This window comes from Bos mutus, chromosome 20 (genome assembly GCF_027580195.1).
Source record: "Bos mutus isolate GX-2022 chromosome 20, NWIPB_WYAK_1.1, whole genome shotgun sequence".
In the NCBI taxonomy this organism is placed as follows: domain Eukaryota; kingdom Metazoa; phylum Chordata; class Mammalia; order Artiodactyla; family Bovidae; genus Bos; species Bos mutus.
Window position 1 is genome coordinate 36,155,813 of NC_091636.1, and position 26,675 is coordinate 36,182,487.

Sequence of the window (26,675 nt, forward strand, 5' to 3'; positions counted from 1 at the left end):
CAGCTCTCCACCAACGGTACGATCTTGGTGGTCTCCAGGTAAAAGAAAAATATCAATAGTATGTGCCTGTGTGTGTGGATATGTGTCTAAGTTCAGTCCAACACAGGTTTTCTTTTCTTTTTTTAAACAGTTTCCTTTTCCCCACCTTTCAAAGGTTAGCTAAGTTATACAAGTCCATCTAACCAAAGAAAATCCCATTCATGAATGATTAAACACGGTCTTTTGAAAGATAAACAGAAAAAGATATTTCATTAGCATGAAGCAAAAAGAGAACAAAAATACAACAATTCTTCACTCAACCCTTGATTCAATAAGGGGAAAATTGTCTTAAAGAATTGAAACATGAGGTTTAAGTCAGAGCGCCATTGCCTGTCTTAGAAATTATTTGTTCCTCTTTCCCTGCAAAAAAAGAAAAAGAGAGAGAGAAAGTTGCAGGAGAATGTTATGCATTCAAAAGTGAGACTTTAGTTGTTAAAGCCAGAGTATACACTTAAAACTGCAAGCTCCGAAGCCCGGGTTTTGCCTTTTCCTCTCGCCAAGTTCTCTTCATCAGAAACTGCTTTTATCTCTCACTAGTGTGATTACCCGAAGAAGGCAATGGCACCCCACTCCAGCACTCTTGCCTGGAAAATCCCATGGATGGGGGAGACTGGTGGGCTGCAGTCCATGGAGTCGTGAAGAGTCGGACACGACTGAGCGACTTGACTTTCACTTTTCACTTTCATGCATTGGAGAAGGAAATGACAAACCACTCCAGTGTTCTTGCCTGGAGAATCCCAGGGACGGGGGAGCCTGGTGGGCTGCCGTCTATGGGGTCGCACAGAGTCGGACATGACTGAAGCGACTTAGCAGCAGCAACAGCAGTGTGATTACCTGTCTACTTTCAGTCAAGTGACTCATTCACAGGGAGAGAGCTGCACCCAGATAACTTCTCCAGTGAGAATGTTCTCACTGCCCCTGGAGGGATGCCTTTCATGTCAGCTGCAAAAAATCAGCTGCACCTTTCTGGTTTGACCAGGACAAATCTTGGAGGAAAGAGACTAGTACTACCCTGTCATTCCAATTCCTCTTCCATCCTCTTCCAGAAGATGATATAGGATTTAGATGTTGAAAAAAATGAGGGAAACTTTCTATTCTAAGTGGGTTTATTAGCCTAATTAAGCATCTTGGGCGACAGAGGACGAGATGGTTGGATGGCATCATCAACTCAATGGACATGAGTTTCCGTAAACTCTGGGCGATGGTGAAGGACAGAGAAACCTGGTGTGCTGCTGTCCATGGGGTCACGCGAGTCAAACAAGACTTGGTGATTAAACAACAGCAAGCGTCTTGGGCTTTCCTCCTCTATCTCCATTACTAGTCAGAAAACTGAAAAGGGGAGGGAAGACCCCTGCAGAAGATGTGCTACCATCTCAGAAGGGTTGAGGCTGAAACGGTTCCTGATTTTGTATATGGGGACACAGCACGTATGGATATTAGAAAAGGTTCTAGTGCAACTTAGCTGAGTGTACAACTTCAGCATTGTAGAATCAAAGCAAAACATAAAGTCTGGGTTATTTTTTTCTCCTTTCAATATACATCCTCGTCCAGACAAAATTCTGTCTTGATACCATGTCTTTGTCTCCTGAGACCATCTGAGGAAGAGAAAACTCACCTACCCAAACAAACAAAAACCAACCAACTCTGGTTTTTATATAATTTTCAAATGCTGAAGTCATACATAATGGCATCCACTATGGTTTTAAATCTGTCTGCTTTCTCCCACTCATCTGTCCCCACCCACCCCGACCTGACGCCTCTCTTACTTGTTTCCCTTTTGCCCTTCTTTGCCTTTCAGCCAGAGGCATGAACTTTGTATTGGAAATTTCGGGCCAGGTGTGAGGTATTTAGATTAACCTTGGCAAAGATAGCAAAGATTAAGAAAAATATAAGTTGGCAGAAGACATTGCAGTAGATGTTTCCCCAGGAACAGGATTAAGAAAAATAAAAGAAAAAGATGTTACATCCGGCCTATTTCAAAGACATGAGAAAACACATGGATTGTATAAAGTAAGAGTAAGCGCCAAGTTGGCTCAATTCATAAAGAATTAAGGAGGCAGCAATAAAAAATGCGAGACCATAAATACAGCCATAGCCTTCCTTTATTTTGCAACCTCCACCTCCTGCAAACTCCGTACATGCCTTACATAAACTTTATTTGAATATTTTTCTTGGGACTTTCTTTTTACTCCCTGCCGACAGCCTCCCAGTTCTTTGACACTCACAATTCCAGTCTTTGCATCACCCAACATGGCCCATTTCCATACTAGTTTTTTTCATCACTCAGAATGTCTCCATCCCCAAGATCACCAGCTCTGGAGTTCTCCTCGCACACCACCATCTCTTTGTCTTCCATCTTTCTTTCTTATTCCTCCTGAGCCGAACCTCCCCCAACCCAAGCCCCTTTCTACTATTCTCATCCTTTAGCCCCACTGGTTTCAGTTCTATCCCCATCCAGCCCAAACTTCAGACCCCTTAGTTCAATGATGCTCTGGCTAGACTGTCTTATCTGGGGAATCCCCAGGCTCTTCATTCTCCATTTTCCTCCAAGAGAAGCTGAATCTCATTGGAAAAGCAATCTATCACAAATGCCCACTATTTTACTCCCAAATTCTCTTTCTTGTGCCCAGGAACCTTCTTTTTGAAGTATTTCCAAGGGTATTTAAGACATCATTATGTTCTTTCTATGTATCCCAGTTCTTTTGCAATTATCTCTCTCTCTCTCTTTTTTTTTTTTTTTTTGGCCCAGCATATGGAATCTTAGTTCTCTGACCAGGGATTGAACCCACGCCCCCTACAGCAGAAGTGCAGAGTCTTAACCATAGGATCACGAGGGAAGTCCCTGCAATTATTTTTGATGCCTAAGCCCACATCTTTCTTCTTCACCTATTCATCTAAAGAGGTATCATGTCCTGCTGACTCTATCTCCACAATAATGTTTAAATTGGCCTCTTCCTCTTGGTTTCAGTTCCTATTCCAGTTCACGCCCCCCATAATCTCTACTTGGCAGTCTCCACCAAATCCACCCTGCTCACCCAACTCTGAGCCTCCACTTTCCAATCATTCAATCCTGCAATCATTTCAATCCCATGATGAAGCCTCTAGGGTCCTCCTGTTAGACACCACCTAAAATATAATGAACCCCACAGCCCAGCACAAATCCATCTACCACACAGCTCCAACTTGTTTTTCCAGCCCCAGCCCTCGCTATCCCACCATTCTTGAACAAAACTGGGAAAAGACACATTATTTTCACACTTCTGTACTTTTTGATCAATTCCCATCCACCCCTATTTGTCTTTCAAGCTTCCGCCATCTTTCCAGGCTCCTCTCAAATGCCTTCTCTTCCATGAAGCCAGTGATCTTTCGTTCCTTTGGACTCCACTAAGAGTGACCTCACCTCACTCTGTCTTGGAGTTTACTTCTATCCTTGTTTATGTTGGATGCCTCCTGATAAGACTTCTTCTTATTTTTTTTAGCTTTGTATTCCTACAGGGTTTGTAAAGTGTCTTCCATAATATAGGAGCCAAATAAGTATTTGTGCAAAGTTAAAAGAGAAGTCAAGCAGCTGGATCTGCCCCTTCAAGTCTCTGCTCTTATTTGGGGTGGGGAGGTCCAGAGACAGTCCCTTTACTTTTCTGGGTTTTACTTGGTAAAGAAGAGCTTTTATCTTGAAGGTCTTTAATAGTCTAACTCAAATGCAATATATTTCTTCTGCTAGTGGGATAAATTTTGGAAAAACAATGCTATTTCCATAAGAAAAATTGCCCCAAATAGGAAGTTCTAGGGACTTCCAATTGTAGCACTGTCACCATCAGGGCTAACTGTATATAATCATATTTAATGGGGAAAGGGCTTGGGGAGCTGGGTTGGGATCCTAGTGCTGTCTGACATTGTCTGACCCACCCTGTCGCCCCTCACATTTTTATGTGCAGATATTTAGACTGCATGTTGTTTCCCCAAGACTTAAAATGAATTCCACAGAGTCCTCCTTTCAAAGTCTTATTGGGTCTGGTGAGAAATGATGACGGGATCAGGGTCTGCCATTATTTATTGTTTAATTTAATTTCCTGAGTCTGGTCTCACCTCTCCCTGCTCTCACCTCTTCCTACGCCCAGTCCAGGGTTAAATGGTGACCCTTTGTTCTGAAAGTGGCATTGTAATTTATTTATTTATTTATTGGTTTTAGGTAGCTCCAACTACAAAAGACCATACTTAGGCTTTTCTATTCCGCTAACTCAAGGAAACATGTTTTGCTTTGTCCCTTTCATAAACCACACAGCAACTGAGAGCATAAAGGACACTTTTTGACTCTTGGAGACAATACTGAACATTATGACATGCTGATGAGTTTGTAGGATGAATGAGACTATATTAAGTATTATTGTTATGTATGTTATAAACAGATTAATATGTCATAGTAACACTACAACATTCACCGAAGAACAGGAAGGAACTAGGAAAAGTAAGACTCTGAGAAAGTCACGGGAGCGCCTTGTGGTCCTTGGTCATGAACTTGAGAACCGGACAGCATTATTACCATTAGTTTACTTTCCAGCTCCCGCTCATTTAATCCAGGTGGCATCCTGATGAAACCAGCAGAGACGGTGTTACTATCCCCATTGAACAGATGAGAGGACTGAGTCCCATGCTGCTTGTCAACGGGCACACTGGGGAGTCAGAGTCACGGGCCAGGAGTCCTGGGTTCTGGTCCCATCATCTTGCCATCATCTTGCACTGCCCCAGTAAAGCACTAGGAAAACAGTAATTCCAAAGCCTGGGTTTTCAAAATGAGAGAAAGAAGTCACAGACAAGGCCCCCAGCTAGTTGGGCAGAGAATGGGTGAAAGCCAGGCCTTGTGAATCCCCAGCCGCAAACTCTCTCTGCTCACTAAAAAGGACTAAATTACATAAAAACTAAACGGTTCTGAGACGGTATTAATCGTGCACCAATATTCTTGCCTGGAGAATTCCATAGACAGAAGAGCCTGGTGGGCTACACAGTTTATGGGGTCACAAAGAGTTGGACATGACTGAGCGACTAACACACACACATATATTATATGTAATCACACACATTCTGTTGGGCAGATGAAAATTAAGCAAAAATAGAAAGTAGGTCACTTGACGACTTCAATAGCATCATACAATCTGAAGTATACTTTTTTTAATCCTTTTAAGTCTTCTGGCGTCTGTTTTCAGCATCGGTGACATCAGTTTGCCCTGCTAACCTGCAGTCTTTATTTTGATATCTCACACTCTGTTTTCCCTTCATTTAGCACTATGGCCACCCTGATGTACTACTTTCTCCTTCATCCCCAACACATGCATGCACACACACACACACACACACGCACGAGTGTGAATGTTTGCCTTTGCTCTTGCTATTTCTTCTACTTAGAATACTTCCACTTGTTTTTGCACTCTGGCTAAATATAAATATCACTTCTAAGTCTCAAGCTTGCCACCACTCTCAATTAGAATAACACCTTTCCTTATTGAGACACCTACATAAATGAATCTCAAAATAATTACATTGAGTGAAACAAAACAAAAAAAGGATATGCTGTATGGAGGACAGTGAAAAAGTTGGCTTAAAACTCAACACTTGGAAAACAAGATCATAGCATCCAGTCCCATCACTTCATGGCAAATAGATGGGGAAACAGTGGAAACAGTGTCAGGCTTTATTTTTTTGGGCTCCAAAATCACTGCAGATGGTGACTGCAGCCATGAAATTAAAAGACACTTGCTCCTTGGAAGAAAAGCTATGACCAACCTAGACACCATATTAAAAAGCAGAGACATTACTTTGCTGACAAAGGTCTGTCTAGTCAAAGCTATGGTTTTTCCAGTAGTCATGTATGGATGTGAGAATTGGATTATAAGGAAAGTGCTGAAGAATTGATGCTTTTAAACTGTGGTGTTAGAAAAGACTCTTGAGAGTTCCTTGGACTGCAAGGAAATCAAACTAGTGAATCCTAAAGGAAATCAGTCCTGAATATTCATTGGAAGGTCTGCTGCTGAAGCTGAAACTCCAATACTTTGGCCACCTGATGCGAAGAACTGACTCATTGGAAAAGACCCTAATGCTGGGCAGGAGGGGAAGGGCATGACAGAGGATGAGATAGTTGTATGGCATCACCAGCTCAATGGACATGAGTCTGAACAAGCTCCAGGAGTCAGACACAACCAAGTGACTGAACTGAACTGAGTATGACTCCATTAAATTCTAGAAAATGTAAAATAATTTATAGTGATAGAAAGCAGATCATTGGTTTCCTGGGGACAGTAGAACAGCAGTACAGGTGGGGTAAGGACAGGAAAAAGGGATGGATTACCCAGAAGTACAAGAAAACTGGGGGATGATCATATGTGTATGTTGATTTTGTTGATGGCTTCATAAGTGTCTAAATGGCTAAAATTATCAGTGTGTACATTTCATATGTACAGTTCATTCTACATCAATTATATCTCAGTAAAACTGCTGAAAATTTTAAAGAATGCCTTTCCTGTGTATTCTTTCCATATGTTCTGTGCATATCTCTATCTTACTGCTCACTGTATTTCAAGCATGTTACCCGTTCACATCCTTTGTTCAGTTAACCAGAATGAAATAAGTTAAGGATTTACTAGTCCTTGGTGTAAAGAGTTGGTGATTAATATTGGGGCACCAGTATTATATATAATAATAGACTGTCATTGGTGGTAACTGGCACCAACAACATCTCTTGGAGAAGACTACTTAGCTTAGCTAGTTGATGTATTTAAGAGCTCTGTTCTTCCCCAGAGCCTCAGCTGTAAAGAATCAGCCTGCAATGCAGGAGACACAGGTTCGGTTCCTGTGTCGGGAAGATCTCCTGGAGAAGGAAACGGCAACACACTCCATTACGCTTGCCTGGGAAATCCCATGGCCAGAGGAGCCTGGCGGGCTACAGTCCATGGGGTTGCAAAAGAGTCAGACACGAATGAGCAACTAAACAACAGCAAACAACATTCAGCATCCTTCATCTTTGTCATATCTCCAACTTTGTACAATTTTCCCCCTTTTTATTTTTCCTTACATTTTCATCATGAATTATGCCACTGCACTTAACCCTTGGTAGGATACTTTCAGTCCTATAATCTAAGAATCTACGACAACAGTAAGACGTTTTTAAGTCAAAATTTGTAGTCATTTAAGATTTCTCTAATAGCGATTTGGTGAATGAGATCTGTTCTCACTTATGAAATTGAAAGCCAAGTATTTGACTTGCCAGGCTCAATGTTTGTGTTGAAACACTTAATACATTGTGATGCACTTAATAAAAATTACATAAATGGATTCAGATAATGCCTTATTTCAGATTCAGAGTTGATACTTTCAACAAGTACTTTTTAAAAGAATAAATGAAATGAACATTGTTAACTATCTGAAAAACTTCAAAGATTATTAGTTGTCTTTTCTCCTGCCTCTGTTTTGAATAAACCTTCCCAAACATTTTATCCATTGTGGGCATTTTTCAAAGAACTATGATTCTGACCCGATGCTGGGGGGAAAAAAGACCCTCAGGCTTGGAAAGATTGAAGGCAGAAGGAGAAGAGGGTGACAGAGGATGAGATGGTTGGACGGATGGCATCACCAGTTCTGTGGACACGAACTTGGACAAACTCCAGGAGATGATGAGGGACAGGGAAGTCTAGCGTGCTGCAGTCCATCGGACACAACTTGGTGACTGAAATACAACGTGATTCTGACATGATTTCTCCTCTTCTACTGCTTGAATCCTGCTGCTGCCAGCCCTGCCAAGCCTGCTAAGCTCTCTGCAGGTCACTTTCCACATCTCGAGTGCCTACAGACGTGTCACCACTGTCGCACATGCTTCTGTCTACCGGGCTCGATGTCTCTCACCTCCCTGTGTACCGCCCTACAGACCTTCTAGATCTGGATCAGGGCACTGCCGCCTCTCCTTTTGGGTACTTCTGCTCCACCAATGCTGACACATTGAGGTTCTGGAGGTGATGAGTTTCTGCTGTGCTGTGGTGGGCAACATTGCCCTCTCCATGTCATGTGGCTTTGCCCACTTCCCTGGTGGCTCAGATGGTAAAGACTCTGCCTGCAATACCGGAGACCCAGGTTCGATCCCTGGGTTGGGAAGATCTCCTGGAGAAGGAAATGGCAACCCACTCCAGTATTCCTGCCTGGAGAATCCCAGGGACGGAGGAGCCTGGTAGGCTACGGTCCATGGGATCGCAAAGAGTCGGACACGACTGAACGACTTCACTTCACTTCACTTCTCCAAGTTTTGCTTCCCAGCCTCCTCTGTCCCCAGGACTTACATGATTTCTTGGAGGGACTGGCTTCATACTGGTTTCTTTCTGCCTCACTCTCCCTTTAGGAAAAATTCTTCCCAGGAAATTGTCTCCAGGGACTTCCCTGGCCATCCAGTGGTTAAGACTCTGTGCTCTCAGTGCAGAGGGCGTACGTTTGATCCTTGTTTGAGGACCAAGGATCCCACAGGCATGGCATGTCCAAAAACAAATAAATAAAATAATGAGCTGTCTTCCACTGGAAATCAGGTTCCACCATCAGCTAAGATATGTTGATCAAAGAGTAAAAGCTCAACTTTCATATCACTGTCAATTGAATTTTTTTGTTTTTAAAAAAATGTCTCCATTCCTTGTGCACGTAGATTTCTACAAATGTGCCCTTAGAGGAGTGGTTTGAGGCATGTGAATCTGGAACCTACCTTAGGCTCCATCTAGGACAAGAGATGCTACATGCATTTTTTGTACAAAATTGTGTCCAGTTACAAAATAAATGGGAACATTCAGTTTTTCGTTACAAACATTGTCTTAAATTCATCACATTACAAGCAGATTCTCAGAATATGTATTTGGCTTTTATTAAGATTCCCCTCCAAAAGGACAGTTTCCTATGAAATACGACTTCTAAAAGACCTATAAAACTAGAATACTTTTAAAACATTTGAGCATGTGGTTCTGGAAGAAAAGCAAGAGAAGCTGGCATGGAAAATCTGAACATTTGCAGGATTTGATCCAGATGATCTCAACTATTAAGAGAATTATTTAATGGCCATTCTCATATACTTGTTTTGTCACTTTCTATTCAGCTCGGATGTGAATACACTAGCTTTTCTGTCTTCGATTATGAACAGAGCACTACTGGAAAATTGGGAGCATGGAAAAGAGTAACAGTGGTGATTGAATGAATGGCAACAAAGACTATAAAAGGAAACATTTAAGGAAATAAATGTCTATATTTACATGAAATATATTTAGCATAAACTCACATCTGAAATGTATATATGTGCATATATAGAATAGCTACTGATAAACAAATATTTCACTTTTCCACATGACATTTATTATGTTGTTCTGTGAAAGACTAGATGTCAGATGATAGAAGTAACTGGAGCAAACTATTTCATCTGTTCGCGTCCATCTAGATAGGTCCTCTGCACTATGCATGAATTCTTAGATGAGGCGCTTACACAGTTCTCCACCTGGGCAAATTGCTGGCATAACCACACAAATTATCAACTTCCTCTATACTTATCCTTACCCATTAGCATCTCCTTGGTGCCCTGGGACAGGCATAATTAAAGCTAGGTATATTTCACATTTTTCTTTTTTTAATTAAAAATATTTATTTTATTTCATGTTTTTCAATCAATAAACATTTATTAACATACTCTGTGTAAATTATCAGGCTTGATGCTTGGGGGGAATTTGTAGAAACTAGCAATACCTTGTGGTTTGCTGGTTTAGTTGCTAAGTTGTGCCTGACTCTGCGACCCCACGGACTGTAGCCCACCAGGCTCCTCTGTCCATGGGGTTTCCCAGGCAGGAGTACTGGAGTGGGTTGCTATTTCCTTTTGCAGGGGATCTTCCTGACCCAAGGATTGCAACTGCATCTCTTACATCTCCTGTACTGCAGGCGGAATCTTTACTTCTGAGCCACCTGTATATGTATATATATGTGTGTGTGTATATATATATATATAGAGAGAGAGAGAGAGAGAGAGAGAAAGAAAGATCCAAGATTGAGGGTATCCTCCCTAGGATAGAATACATTCCTCAACTGAGTGAAGAAAGCCTTTGCACATTTAATAAAGTAAAAGTTGCTCAGTTGTGTCCAACACTTTGTGACCCCATGGATTATACAGTCCATGGAATTCTCCAGGACAGAATACTGGAGTGGATAGCCTTTACTTTCTTCAGGGGATCTTCTCAACCCAGGGTTGAACCCAGGTCTTCTGCATTGCAGGTGGAGTCTTTACTAGCTGAGCCACAAGGGAAGCCCATTTAATAAGCATTTAACACATTTAGAAATGACTGCTGAGCCCTGATACTTCTGCACAGTACCTCAGCTGAGCTCTGTTGTGTCCTGTCGTGCCTGCAGAAAAAGTGAAAACAGCATCAAAATCCTAGCCCTCAAACTGTTGCTTCTCAGGGGAAAAACAGTGTCAAAAGGGAAGAAAGACAAGAAGACATCTACACTACATCAGGCAAATGCTTCCCTGGTGGCTCAGATGGTAAAGAACCTGCCTTCATTGCAGGAGACCTGGGTTCAGTCCCTGGGTTGGGAAGATCCCCTGGAGAAGGGAATGGCTACCCACTCCAGTATTCTTGCCTGGAGAATTCCATGGACAGAGGAACCTGGTGGGTTACAGTCCATGGTGTCACAAAAAGTCAGACCTGAGTGAGCAATTAACACTTTCAAAGAGAACAGTTGAGCAAAATGAAAATTAGTCCCTGGCAACCATCCACATAAATACACACATAAACACATTCAGACACACACACACACACACACACACACACACACACACACACACATCAATAATGCAAAAGATAGAAACCAACTTAGATGCAAAAACAAAAATCAGAAAGAAATTCTTCACAAGTGTTCTGAGCTACAGAAAACGTAGTGAGAAGATAAATTCAATAAACAAGAGCCCATAGTGAAGATGATCAAACAATAAAATGAAAGTTCCCTGGTTGTCTAGTAGACAGGATTCAGCCCTCATTCACAAGAGGATGAAATAAACAGGAAAGTTACAGAAGTAAGAGAATAAATTGAAGGAAAAAATAGCAGCATCTATGATTACATTTGAGACTACAAGAAATACACTAGAAAGTGTTAGTCTGACTAACTTTGCAACCCCAGGGATTGTAGTCTGCCAGGCTCCTTGGTCCATGGAATTCTTCAGGCTAGACCAACTTAAAAATAAACTTAATGATATGTAGGAAAGTGATTACAAATCCACAAAATAAATAGCAAAAAGCCAAATGCAATAAAAAGAAGCTAATTTATATAGAGAACAAAATTAATACAACATAAGAATACTGTTTCTGAAAGAATTTAAATATGAGTTAGAGAAAGTATTAAATGATCTAATACAAGCAAACTGTACTCAAATGAAAAAAATCAACCTCTCTTCAATATATGGAAGTCAATCAATGTGATACACCATATTAACAAATTGAAAGAAAAAAACCATATGATCTTCTCAATAGATGCAGAAAAAGCCTTCGACAAAATTCAGCACCTATTTATGATTAAAAGTCTTCAGAAAATGGGCACAGAAGGAACCTACCTCAACATAGTAAAGGTCATATATGATAAGTCTACAGCAAACATTATTCTCAATGGTGAAAAACTGAAAGCATTCTCCCTAAGATCAGGAGCAAGACAAGGGTATCCACTTTCAGCACTATTATTCAACATAGTTCTGGAAGTTCTAGCTACAGCAATCAGAGAAGAAAAAGAAATAGAAGGAAACCAGATTGGAAAAGAAAAAGTAAAGCTCTCACTGTTTGCAGATGACATGATACTACACATAGAGAACCCTAAAGATAGTATAAAAAATTACTAGAGCTAAGCAATGAATTTAGCAAAGTTGCAGGATACAAAATCAATACACAGAAATCACTTGTATTTCTATACACTAACAATAAAAAATCAGAAAGAGAAATTAAGGAATCAATCCCATTTACCACTGCAACAAAAAGAATTAAATATCTAGGAATAAACTTACCAAAGGAGACAAAAGAACTGTATACATAAAATTGTAAGACACTAATGAAAGAAATCAAAGATGACATAAACAGATGGAGAGATATTCCATGTTCCTGGGAAGGAAGAATCAATACTGTGAAAATGACTATACTACCAAATGCAATCTTCAGATTTAATGCAATCCCTATCCAGTTACCAATGGCATTTTTCACAGAACTAGAATAAAAAATTTCACAATTCAAATGGAAACACAAAACACCAAATAGTAAAAGCCGTCTTGAGAAAGAAGAATGGAGCTGCAGGAATGAAGCTTTTTGACTTCAGGTTATACTACAAAGCTACAGTCATCAAGACAGTATGGTACTGGCACAAAAACAGAAATGTAGACCAATGGAACAAGACAGAAGTCCAGAAACAAACCCATGCACCTCTGGGTACCTTATCTTTGACAAAGGAGGCAAGAATAGACAATGGGGCAAAGACAGCCTCTTCAATAAATGGTGCTGGGAAAACTGGACAGCTACGTGTAGAAGACTAAAATTAGAATATTTCCTAACACCATATACAGAGATAAACTCAAAATGGATTAAAGACCTAAATGTAAGACCAGAAACTATAAAACTCTTAGAGGAAAACATAGGCAGAACACTCAATGACATAAATCAAAGCAAGATCCTCTATGACCCACCTCCTAGAGTAACAGAAATAAAAACAGAAGTAAACAAGTGGGACTGGATTAAACTTAAAAGCTTTTGCACAGCAGAGGAAACTATAAGCAAGGTGAAAAGACAGCCCTCAGAACGGGAGAAAATAATAGCAGATGAAACAACTGACAAAGGATTAATTTCCAGAATATACAAGCAGTTCATACAACTCAATGCCAGAAAAACAAACAACCCAATCAAAAAGTGGGGGAAAGACCTAAGCAGACATTTCCCCAAAGAAGACATATAGATAGCTAACAAACACATGAAAAGGTGCTCAGCTCGCTCATTATTAGAGAAATGCAAATCAAAACCACAATGAGATATCACCTCACACTGTTCAGAATGGCCACCATCAAAAAGTCTACAAACAATAAATTCTGGAAAGGGTGTGGAGGAAAGGGAACACTCTTGCACTGTTGGTGAGAGTGTAAATTGATACAGCCACTATGGAAGACGGTATGGAGATTCCTTAAGAAACTAGGAATAAAACCAACACATGACCCAGCAGTCCCACTCCTAAGCATATACCCTGAGGAAACCAAAACTGAAAAAGACACATATATCCTATTTTTCATTGCAGCACTATTTACAATAGCTAGAACATGGAAGCAACCTAGATGTCCATCAACGGATGAATGGATAAAGAAGTTGTGGTACATATACACAATGGAATGTTACTCAGCCATAAAAAGGGATGCATTTGAGTCAGTTCTGATGAGGTGGATGAACATAGAACCTATTATACAGAGTGAAGTGAGTCAGAAAGAGAAAGATAAATATCATATTCTAACTCACATATACGGAATCTAGAAAAATGGTCCTGAAGAATTTATTTACAGGGCAGCAATGGAGAAACAGACATAGAGAATAGACTTATGGACATGGGGAGAGGGGAGGAGAGAGTGAGATGTATGGAAACAGTAACATGGAAACTTACAGTACCATGTGTGAAATAGATCACCAATGGGAATTTGCTGTGTGGCTCAGGAAACTCAAACAGGGGTTCTGTATCAACCTAGAGGGGTGGGTTGGGGAGGGGAGATGGGAGGGAGGTTCAAAAGGCAGGGGATATATGTATACCTATGGCTGATTCATGTTGAGGTTTGACAGAAAACAGCAAAATTCTGTAAAGCAAGTATCCTTCAAGAAAAAATAAATTAAAAAAAAAAAGAAAAAATAAATTAATCAAAAAAAATAAAAAATAATCAACCTCAAGATCATGTCAATTTGTTAAAAAATTTTCATGGATACTACTTTTACTACTAAGATAATGAATTTCTAGATAACTCATGTCTATCTAGACAGACAAATAACCAATCATCTCAGAGCATGGGGTATGGATATTACAATTGACCTCAATCTTCTCTGCAGCAACATTTGATGCCAGAAGATAATGTAAAAATGCCTACAAAGCTCTGAGAGAAAACAACAGTGTGTTTCAAGAATATCAGAACCAGGCACAACCCTGGGTAATAAAAATAACCAGATGTTTTCAAATATGAATAAATTATTACAATAGACTCTTTAAGAGTTTTCTTTTTATTTTGATTTTTAATGCTAAGAGCATATATGGTTGAAATTTAATTTATATAGAGTGGAATTAATAAACTTTTGTGTACAGCTCCATGAACTTTGACCTGTGTAACCATCACTCTCATCAAAATTTAGAATATTTCAGTCACCTCAGAAAATTTCCTGGTGTCTCTTTCCAGTAGACAACCCTGTATCCTTTCCTGATTTCTATCATCATAAACTAATTTTGCCTGTTCTTAAAATTTATATACATGAAACAATACAGTATTACTATTTTATTTAGCTTCTTCATCTCTAAATTATGTTCTTATATTTCATTCATGCTGTGATATATGTCAAAACTTTTATTGCTTTTAACATTTAGAGGAAATTAGTTATTTTATTTGTATTAAATTGTTCAGTTGGGCATCTTGTAAAAACTGGACTTTTCTTTCTTTTTTTTTTAGCTTCAGATTATTTTTTTTCTTTTTATTTTTTTCTTGAAGGATACTTGCTTTACAGAATTTTGCTGTTTTCTGTCAAACCTCAACATGAATCAGCCATAGGTATACATATATCCCCTGCCTTTTGAACCTCCCTCCCATCTCCCCTCCCCAACCCACCCCTCTAGGTTGATACAGAACCCCTGTTTGAGTTTCCTGAGCCACACAGCAAATTCCCATTGGTGATCTATTTCACACATGGTACTGTAAGTTTCCATGTTACTGTTTCCATACATCTCACTCTCTCCTCCCCTCTCCCCATGTCCATAAGTCTATTCTCTATGTCTGTTTCTCCATTGCTGCCCTGTAAATAAATTCTTCAGGACCATTTTTCTAGATTCCGTATATGTGAGTTAGAATATGATATTTATCTTTCTCTTTCTGACTCACTTCACTCTGTATAATAGGTTCTATGTTCATCCACCTCATCAGAACTGACTCAAATGCATCCCTTTTATGGCTGAGTAACATTCCATTGTGTATATGTACCACAACTTCTTTATCCATTCATCCGTTGATGGACATCTAGGTTGCTTCCATGTTCTAGCTATTGTAAATAGTGCTGCAATGAAAAATAGGATATATGTGTCTTTTTCAGTTTTGGTTTCCTCAGGGTATATGCTTAGGAGTGGGACTGCTGGGTCATGTGTTGATTTTATTCCTAGTTTCTTAAGGAATCTCCATACCGTCTTCCATAGTGGCTGTATCAATTTACACTCTCACCAACAGTGCAAGAGTGTTCCCTTTCCTCCACACCCTTTCCAGAATTTATTGTTTGTAGACTTTTTGATGGTGGCCATTCTGAACAGTGTGAGGTGATATCTCATTGTGGTTTTGATTTGCATTTCTCTAATAATGAGCGAGCTGAGCACCTTTTCATGTGTTTGTTAGCTATCTATATGTCTTCTTTGGGGAAATGTCTGCTTAGGTCTTTCCCCCACTTTTTGATTGGGTTGTTTGTTTTTCTGGCATTGAGTTGTATGAACTGCTTGTATATTCTGGAAATTAATCCTTTGTCAGTTGTTTCATCTGCTATTATTTTCTCCCGTTCTGAGGGCTGTCTTTTCACCTTGCTTATAGTTTCCTCTGCTGTGCAAAAGCTTTTAAGTTTAATCCAGTCCCACTTGTTTACTTCTGTTTTTATTTCTGTTACTCTAGGAGGTGGGTCATAGAGGATCTTGCTTTGATTTATGTCATTGAGTGTTCTGCCTATGTTTTCCTCTAAGAGTTTTATAGTTTCTGGTCTTACATTTAGGTCTTTAGTCCATTTTGAGTTTACCTTTGTGTATGGTGGGCTTCCCTGATGGTTCAGATGGTAAAGTGTCTGCCTGCAATGTGGGAGACCCAGGTTTGATCCCTGGGTTGGGAAGATCCCTTGGAGAAGGAAATGGCAACCCACTCCAGTACTGTTGCCTGGAAAATTCCATGGATGTAGGAGCCTGGTGGGCTACAGTCCATGGGGTTGCAAAGAGTCGGACATGACTGAGTGACTTCATTTTCTTTGTCCCCACTGAGGAGAGAAGTTGATAGCAAAACTTCCTTCCTATTGGTGTTAGGAGGTGTTCTAATTTCATTCTTTTATGTGTAGCTATCCAGTTTTCCCAGCACCATTTATTGAAGAGGCTGTCTTTGCCCCATTGCTTATTCATGCCTCCTTTGTCAAAAATAAGGTACCCAGAGGTGCATGGGTTTATTTCTTGTTCCATTGGTCTATATTTCTGTTTTTGTGCCAGTACCATACTGTCCAGATGAGTGTACTTTTGTAGCATAATCTGAAGTCAGGAAGGTTGATTCATCCAGCTCCATTCTTCTTTCTCAACACTGCTTTCACTATTCAGGGTCTTTTGTGTTTCCATAGTAACTGTGAAATTTTTTTGTTCTAGTTCTGTGAAAAATGCCATTGGTAATTAGATAGGGATCACATTGAATCTGTAGACTGCATTTGGTAGTATAGTCATTTTCACAATATTGATTCTTCCTACCCAGGAATATCTGGAATATACCATGGAATATCTCTCCATCTGTTTATGTCATCTTTGATTTCTTTCATTAGTGTCTTACAATTTTCTGCGTACAGTTCTTTTGTCTTAGGTAGGTTTATTCCTAGATATTTAATTCTTTTTGTTGCAGTGGTGAATGGGATTGAAACCTTAATTTCTCTTTCTAATTTTTTATTGTTAGTATATATAAATGCAAGTGATTTCTGTGTATTGATTTTGTATCCTGCAACTTCGCTAAATTCATTGCTTAGCTCTAGTAATTTTTTTGTACTATCTTTAGGGTTTTCTATGTACAGTATCATGTCATCTGCAAACAGTGAGAGCTTTACTTTTTCTTTTCCAATCTGGATTCCTTTTATTTCTTTTTCTTCTCTGATTGTGGCAGCTAGGACTTCCAGAACTATGTTGAATAATAGTGGTGAAAGTGGATACCCTTGTCTTGCTCCTGATCTTAGGGAGAATGCTTTCAGTTTTTCACCATTGAGAATAATGTTTGCTGTAGACTTATCATATATGACCTTTACTATGTTGAGGTAGGTTCCATCTATGCCCTTTTTTTGAAGACTTTTAATCATAAATGGGTGGTGAATTTTGTCAAAGGCTTTTTCTGCATCTATTGAGAAGAACATATGTTTTTTTTTTCTTTCAATTTGTTAATATGGTGTATCTCATTGATTGATTTGTGTATGTTGAAGAATCTTTGCATTATTGGAATAAACCCAACTTGATCATGGTGTATAAACTTTTTGATGTGTTGCTGAATTCTGTTTGCTAAAATTTTGTTGAAGATTTTTGCATATATGTTCATCAGTGACATTGGCCTGTAGTTTTCTTTTTTTGTGTTATCTTTGTCTGGTTTTGGTATCAGGGTGATGGTGGCCTCGTAGAATGAGTTTGGAAGTGTTCCTTCCTCTGCAATTTTTTAAAAAGAGTTTTAGAAGGCTAGGCATTAGCCCTTCTCTAAATGCTTGATAGAATTTTCATGTGAAGCTATCTGGTCCTAGGCTTTTGTTTTATGGGCATATTTTTGATCATAGCTTCAATTTCAGTGCTTGTAATTGGGTTGTTCACAATTTGTATTTCTTCCTGGTTCAATCTTGGAAGACTCAACTTTTCTAGGAATCTGTCCATTTCTTCCAGGTTACCCATTTTATTGCCATATAGTTGTTCATAATAGTCTCTTATAATCCTTTGTATTTCTGCATTGTCTGTTGTAGCCTCTCCTTTTTCATTTCTAATTTTGTTGATTTGATTCTTCTCTGTTTTTTTTCTTGATGAGTTTGGCTAAAGGTTTGTCAATTTTATTTATCTTCTCAAAGAATCAGCTTTTAGTTTTATTAATCTTTACTATTGTTCTTTTCTTTTTCATTTATTTCTGCTCGGATCTTTATGATTGCTTTCCTTCTACTAATTTTGGGTTGTTTTTTGTTGTTGTTGTTGTTGTTCTTTTTCCAGTTGTTTTAGGTGTAAAGTTAGGTTGTCTAGTTGATGTTTTTCGTTTCTTCAGGTAGGATTGTATTGCTATAAACTTCCCTTTTAGAACTGCTTTTGCTCCAATATAGGAGCAAAAGCAGTAGGTTTTGAGTTGTCGTGTTTCCATTGTCATTTGTTTCTAGAAACTTTTTGATTTCCCTTTTTATTTCTTCAGTAACCTGTTGGTTATTTAGAAACGTGTTGTTTAATCTCCATGTCTTTGTGTTTCTTCCAGGTTTTTTCTTGTCATTGATATCTAGTCTCATAGCGTTGTGGTCAGAGAAGATACCTGATACAATTTCAATTTTCTTAAATTTACTGAGATTTGATTTGTGCCCCAAGATGTGGTCTATCCTGGAGAGTGTTTCATGTGCACTTGAGAAGAAGATGTATTCTTCTGCATTTGGATGGAAAGTCCTGAAGATATCAATGAGATCCATCTCATCTAATGTATCATTTAAGACTTGTGTTTCCTTATTAATTTTCTGCTTTGATGATCTGTCCATTGGTGTGAGTAGGATGTTAAAGTCTCCTACTATTATTGCGTTACTCTCAATTTTTCCTTTTATGTCTGTTAGTGTTTGTCTTATGTATTGAGGTGCTCCTATGTTGGGTACATAGATATTTACAATTGTCTTCCTCTTGGATTGATCCCTTGATCATTATGTAGTAGCCTTCCTTATCTCTTGTAGTCTTCTTTATTTTAAGGTCTATTTTGTCTGATATGAGGATTGCTACTCCAGCTTTCTTTTGCTTCCCCTTTGAATGGAATATATTTTTTCCATCCTCTCACTTTCAGTCTATATGTGTCTTTGGGTCTAAGTGGGTTTCTTGTAGACAGCATATATTTGAGTCTTGTTTTTGTATCCATTAAGCTAGTCTGTGTCTTTTGGTTGGAGCATTTAATCCATTTGCATTTAAAGTAATTATTGATATATATGTTCCTATCACAATTTTCTTAATCGTTTTAGGTTAATTTTGTAGATCTTTTTTCTTCTCTTGTATTTCTTGACTGTATAAGTCTGTTTAACATTTGTTGTATAGCTGGTTTGTGGTACTGAATTCTCTTGACTTTTGCTTGTCTGAAAAGGTTTTTATTTCTCCATCAATTTTGAATGAGATCCTTGCTGGGTACTGTAATCTTGGTTGTAGATTTTTTTTTCTTTCAGTACTTTAAATATATCCTGCCATTCCCTTCTGGCCTGCAGAGGTTCTGCTGAAAGATCAGCTGTTAAACATATGGGGTTTCCCTTGTATGTTACTTGTTGCTTCTCCCTTACTGCTTTTAATATTCTTTCTTAGTGTTTAGTCTTTGTTAGTTTGATTAGTATGTGTCTTGGCATGTTTCTCCTAGGTTTGATCCTGTATGGGACTCTTTGTGTCTGTTGGACTTGATTGACTATTTCCTTTTCCATGTTGGGGAAATTGTCAACTATAATCTCTTCAAAAATTTTCTCATACTCTTTCTTTTTCTCTTCTTCTTCTGGGACCCTTACAATTCAAATGTTGGTGTATTAAATATTGTCCCAGAGGTCTCTGACACTATCCTCAGTTCTTTTCATTCTTTTTACTTATTCTGCTCTTCAGAAGTTATTTCTATCATTTTATCTTCCAGCTCACTGATTTGTTCTTCTGCTTCAGATATTCTGCTATTGATTCCTTCTAGAGTATTTTTAATTTCAGTAATTGTGTTGTTTGTCTCTGTATGTTTATTCTTTAATTCTTCTAGGTCTTTGTTAATTGATTTTTGCATTTTTTCCATTTTGTTTTCAAGGTTTTTTTTTTTAAATCATCTCTTCTATCATTATTCTGAATTCTTTTTCAGACAGCTTGTATATTTCCTCTTCATTTATATGGACTTCTGTGTTTCTAGTTTTTTCCTTCATTTGTGTAGTATTTCCCTGCCTTTTCATTAATTTTTTTAACTTACTGTGTTTGAGGCCTCATTTTCCCAGGCTTCAAGGTTGAATTCTTTCCTCCTTTTAGTTTCTGCCCTCCTTAGGTTGGTCTAGTGGTTTCTGTAATCTTTGTACCGGGTAAGATTTGTGCTGAGTTTTTGTTTGTTTTTCCTCTGATAGGCAAGGCTGAGTTAGGTGGTTTGTAGGCTGATGACGGGGTTTGTATCTTTGTTTTGTTTGTTGTTTAGATGAGACATACTGCACAGTGTGCTACTGGTAGTTGGGTGATGCTGGGTCTTATATTCAAGTGGTTTCTTTTGTGTGAGTTCTCACTATTTGATACTTCCCAGGGTTAGTTCTCTGGTAGTCTAGTGTCTTGGAGTCAGTGCTCCCACTCCAAAGCCTCAGGGCTTGATCTCTGGTCAGGAATGAAGATTTCACAAGTGGTTTGTTATGGCATTAAGTAAGATTAAAACATATTCAAAAATGAGAAACCAAAGATGAAGCCCAGATAAACTGTAGTTGCAAAGCCAGGCAAATAATAATTAAAATAATGGAATATACACATATACACTCTGTGCTGATCTCTGGACCTGCTGTGGGGGCAGCTCAGATTCCAGTCTCGTCCTACTCCTCTGCGTTCTTGCCTCCAATGTCTGCAATATCAGAACTAGTGTGTTTTCTTTTTTGGGGAGCTCTCAATGACCTTTTATATATTCCACAGACACAGAGTCTGCTTAGTTGATCGTGTGGATTAAATCTGCAGCTTGTACAGCTAGTGAGAAGGTTTTGGGTCTTCTTCCTTAGCCACACTGCCCCTTGGTTTCAACTGTGGTTTTATTTCCACCTCTGCATGTCAGTTGTCCACTGGGGTTTGCTCCTGAGGCTGCCCTGGAGGACTCGGGTTTGCCCCTGTGAGGGCCAGGTGTGGAGGTGGTGCAGCTGCTTGGGTTTCAGGAGTTCTGGCAGCACCAAATACTCAGGGGAGTTGGCGGCTAGGGCAGCAGGAAATATGGTGCTCTAGAAGGGTATGGCAATCAGTACTGGCCAATACACTCCAGTATTCTTGCCAGGAGCAACCTCCTCCCTGACAGAGAAGCCTGGCAGGCCACAGTCTACAGGGTCGCAAAGAGCCAGACACTACCGAAGCAACCCTGCATGCACAGATGCAAGACTTTTTTTTTTTTTTTTTTACCTGTGGCAGCTCTGCCCCAGTGAGAGTTGAGTGTGAAGGTGGCACAGCTGCTTGGCTGGCGGGGACCCTGGCAGCGCCAAGTGTGCAGGGACACGGTCTGCCTCTGCGGCAGGAGTTTTGGCCCTATCAGAGTCTTTTTTCGAGCCTCTTGTAGCTGGCAATAAGAAGACCTCTTTGGCCAGTATTTCTCCATAGCTCTGTCCGTTCAGGCACTTAAGAGGGCTCCTTTGCCTGGGGTCCTTCTCTGTTGTTTGGGTGTCAGGCACATAGAGAGGCCCCCATGGCTGGGGTCCGACTCTGTAGACTGGCGCATAAGGCACTTAAAGGGGCACCCTGGGTGGGGTCCTACTCTGTAGTTCAGTGCCTCCGGTGTTTGATGAACCAGCCTCTACTGTTCAGCTGCTGATGGCTCCACCCCCTATGCGTGACTCAGCAGTATCACCTTGCTTCCATGGCTTCACAGACATTTGCCACTACAATCTCCTCCCTCACATCCCCTCAATCTGTCTCTCCACAGTCAACAGCAGCCCTCACCCTGGGACTGCTCCACAATCCCTAAACTCCAGTTTCCAGCTGCTGCACCTTCCAGGGGATCTATGTCCCTGTACAGGGTATGTGTGGCTGTGGCAAGGACTGTCTGATTCTCATTCCATTAAGGCTGCCACAGATCAGCTGTTTCACTCTCAGCCTTAAATGTTTCTCCTCTGACTCAGACAATTGCCCTGATGTGGGGATCATATCCTTACTTCAGTCCCCCCACCCTCTGAGGGCAGGTCCAGTCCTACTAACACTCCTGTTTTTCCCCCTAGTTCTTTCATCCTACCGAGTTTTGCATGGGTCTATATACTCTTTGCTGCAGGTCAGGTATTCCTGTCTGCTCTCAGCTGGTGTTCTGCATGCACTTCTGTGTCTGAAAGTGTATTCCTGATGTATCTGTGGAGAGAGATGTACTGCAGGTCCACCTACTCCTCCACCATCTTGTTCTCCATAACTTTGATTTTTATTTCTGAATAGTATACAGTTTTTTCCATTTTAATGTTGATGGACACTTGGATTGTTTCCAGTTTGGGGCCCTTATAAATAAAATTGATATAAACATTCTTGAATAAATCTTTTGTAGGATAGTGACATTCCTTTCTTTTGGCAATACAGTTAAGAATGGAAATACTTGGTCATAGTATAGGTGTGTGCTTAGCTTTATTCAAGAGTGAGAAACTGTTTTACAAAGAGGTTGAATTATTTAATACTCCTACAAGAACTGTATGAGAATTTCAACTGCTCCACATCCACAACAGCCATTTTTTTACTTTTAATTATTTTGGTATCTCATCGTGGTCTGTATTTACATTGCCCTGAGAGGTAATGGAGAACCCCACAGACAGAGGAACCTGGTGGCTACAGTCTATGGGGTCGCAAAGAGTCAGACATGACTGAATCAACTAAGCATGCATTAATGAGTCTCAACACCTTTTCACATACTATTGGTCATTCATAGATCTCTTTTTGTGAAGTGCCTATTCAAGTCATCTGCTTTTTTTAATTTAAATTATTTGTCCTTTTAATGTTTAATTCATAGGAGTTCTTTTACATTCAGGGGACAAGTTCTTTATCAGATATATGTTTATGAATATGTTCTCCTAGATTGTGGCTTGGCTTTTCTCTTTCTTAACAATGTCTCTTATGAACAAAAACTTTTAATGTTGATGAAGTCTAATTTATCATTGTTTCTTTTATAATTAGTATTTTGTATATCTTAAGAAATCTTTATCTCAATATTATAAAAATATTCCTCTATATTTCCTTTAAGGAAACTCAATAGTTTAAGGTCCATATAATCAAAGCTATGGTTTTTCCAGCAGTCATGTGCAGATGTGAGAGTTGGACCACAAAGAAGGCTGAGCACCAAAGAATTGATGCCTTTGAATTGTGGTGCTGGAGAAGACACTTGAGAGTCCCTTGGACTGCAAGGAGATCAAACCAGTCAGTCCTAAAGGAAATCAACCCTGATATTCCTACAAGGACTGATGCTGAAGCTGAAGCTCCAATACTTTGGCCTCTTGATGTGAAGAGCTGACTCACTAGAAAAGACCCTGAAGTTGGGAGAGATAGAACACAAAAGGAGAAGAGGGCAGCAGAGGATGACATGGTTAGATAGCATCACTGACTCAGTGGACATGAATTTGAGCAAATTCTGGGAGATAGTGAAAGACAGAGGAGCCTGGCATGCTATAGTCCATGGGGTTGCAAAGAGATGGATGTGATTTAGCAACAGAACAACACAACTTACGAGTCAAAGCTCCTTTTTCCCCCCACATAGGTATGTTTCAGCTTCATCATTTATTGAAAACTCTTTTCCTTATTGAATTGACTTAACACTGTATACGTATAGGTCTATTCCAGATTCTCTCTCTTTTTTTTATCAGATTATAGTGGTTTAATAGTGGCCCCCAAAGGAATGCCCAAGTTGTAACCCCAGAACATGCAAAAGTGACCTTATTTGGAAAAATGATCTTTGTACATGTAATTGTGGATTTTGAGATGAGGTCAACCTGGATTTAGGCTAGACCTTTGTCTGTTTACTTGTGTTCAGCTGCTCAGTTGTGTGTGATTCTTTGCGACCCCATGGACTGTAGCCCACCAGACTCCTCTGTCCATATAATTTTCCAAGCAAGAATACTGGAGTGGGTTCCCATTTCCTACTCCACAGATTGTCTTTTCTGTTCCATTGCTTTATGACTTCATTTATCTACCCTGACGTCAATTGCACTGTCTTCATTATTAAAGCTTTTGGTAAGTCTTAAAATCTAATAGTGTGAGCCCTTCACTTTTGTTCCTTTTCAAGGTAAGATAGCTATTTTAGGTCTTTGCATTTCTATATAAATTTTAGAATCAGATTGTCAGTTTCTCCAAAACACCTGCTGGAATTTTGATTGGAATTGCATTTAATCAATAAATCAATGTGGTAAGAATTAACCAATCTTCCCTTGTAGCTCAGTAGGTAAACAATCTGCCTACAATGCAGGAGACCCAGGTTTGATCCCTGGGTCAGGAAGATACACTGGAGAAGGAAATGGCAACCCATTCCAGTATTCTTGCCTGGAGGATCCCATGAACAGAGGAGCCTGGCAGGCTACAGTCCATGGGGTTGCAAGGGTCAGAAACGACTTAGTGACTAAACCACCACCACACTCAACCAATCTTAACAATATTGAGTTTCCCAATTCATAAGCATCATATGTCTTTCCACTTCAGCTTTTAAAATTTTCTATTAGCAATATTTTTATACTTTTCAATATATAGGTCTTTGCACATATTTTACTAAATATATTCAGAGGAAGGTGTAAATGGCATTTAAAAAATGTTTTTTCCAGTTGTTTGTTGCAAATAAGCAGAGACACAAATAATTTTGACTTTTTATCTCTTGGATCTTACAAAGTGGATTTTTAATTATAGTGGGTTTCCCCCCCTCCTTCCTGTTTTTCTTTTTTTGAATTTTCCACTGAATTTTCTATGTACACCAGTGTGTTACCTGTAAATGAAAATAGTTGATAGTTTTACATCTTCTTTCCTGTGTTTATGCCTTTTACTTCTTATTCTTGCCTTATCATATTCACTATCTCCAGTACAATGTTGAATTGAAGGGATAAAAGGGAACATTTTTGCCTTAAAGGGAAAACAACAGTTCTCCATTAGATTGTATGTTTGCCCTAAGTTTTTTGTAAATGCTTTAATCAGATTGGAAAGGTTCTCTTTATTTCATCCTAAGGTGAGACTTTTTTTTCATGAACATGTGTTGAGTTTTATCAAGTGTTTTTCTGCATCTATTAACATGATTGCATAATTTTTCCCCTTTATGCTTTGATGTGGTGAATTACATTGATTGATTTTTCGATACTATACCAAACTTGCATGACCCTACTTGGCCATTATGTTTAATCTTCTTTATATACTGCTATTCGCTTATATTCGCTTAGAATTATTCCACTGATGTTCATGAGGTTCATGGGGTCAATACTTTTCTTTTTTTGTACTTGTCCAGTGTTGTTATGAAGGCTTTTCTGGACTCATAAAATTGAATGGGAAAATGTTCCCTCTTCTTATTCTCTGAAAGGCTTTTAATATTTATATTATTTCTTACTTAAATGTTTGGTATTATTCACAAACCAGTGTACTTGGGTCTGGGATTTCCTTTTGGGTAGACTTCTAATTATTTGAATTCTTTAACAAATATGGGAGTATTCACATTTTCTACTTTTTATGAAATTATAGTTGATTGATTAATACAGTGTGGTGCCAATCTCTGCAGTATACTAAATTGACTCAGTTATACACACACATATATTCTTCTTTTCCATTATGTTTTATCATGGGATATGGACTATAGGTCTCTGTGCTATACATTAGGACCTTGTTGTTTATCCACTCTAAATGTAATAGTTTGCCTCTACCAACTCCAAACTCTGTCTATTCCTCTTCCTCCTCCCCTTGGAACCACAAGTCTGTTCTCTACATCTATGAGTCTGTTTCTGTTTTGTAATAGGTTCATTTCTGCCATATTTTAGATTCCACATATCAGTGATATCATATGGTATTTGCCTTTCCATTTCTGACTGATTTCATTTAGTGTAATAATCTCTATAATAGTTGCATTCATGTGACTGCAAATGGCCTTATTTTTTCTTTTTATGATCGAGTAGTAGTGCATCGTTCGTACATACCACATCTTCTTTATCCATTCACCTGTCAATGGATATTTAGGTTGCTTCCATGTTTTGGCTATTTTGAAAACTGCTGCCCTAAACATAAGGTTGTATGTATTTTTTTGAATTATAGTTTTATCTGGATATATACTCCTAGGAGTGGGATTGCTGGATCATACAGCAATTCTATTTTTAGTTTTCTGAGAAACCTCCATACTGATTTCCATAATGGCTGTATCAACTTACATTCCCAGCAACAGTGTAGAAGGTTCCCTTTCCTCCACGCTGTCTCCAGCATTTGTTATTCGTAGACTTTTTAATGATGGCCATTCTGACTGGTGTGAGGTGGTACCTCATTATAGTTTTGATTTGCATTTCTCTAATAACTGAGCAACGTTTCATGTGCCTATTGGCCATCTGTATGTCTTCTTGGAAAAATGTCAATTAAGGTCTTCTGCTCATTCAAATTTTCTATATTTACTTTTAATAATTTCAGTAAGTTGATTTTTGTAAGCAAATTTCCCATTGTTCTAAGTTGTCAAATGTATCATAATAAAATTACTAATAATATCCCCTTTATCACTCTCTTAATGTCTGTAGGGTCTATACAGATATCATCAAATT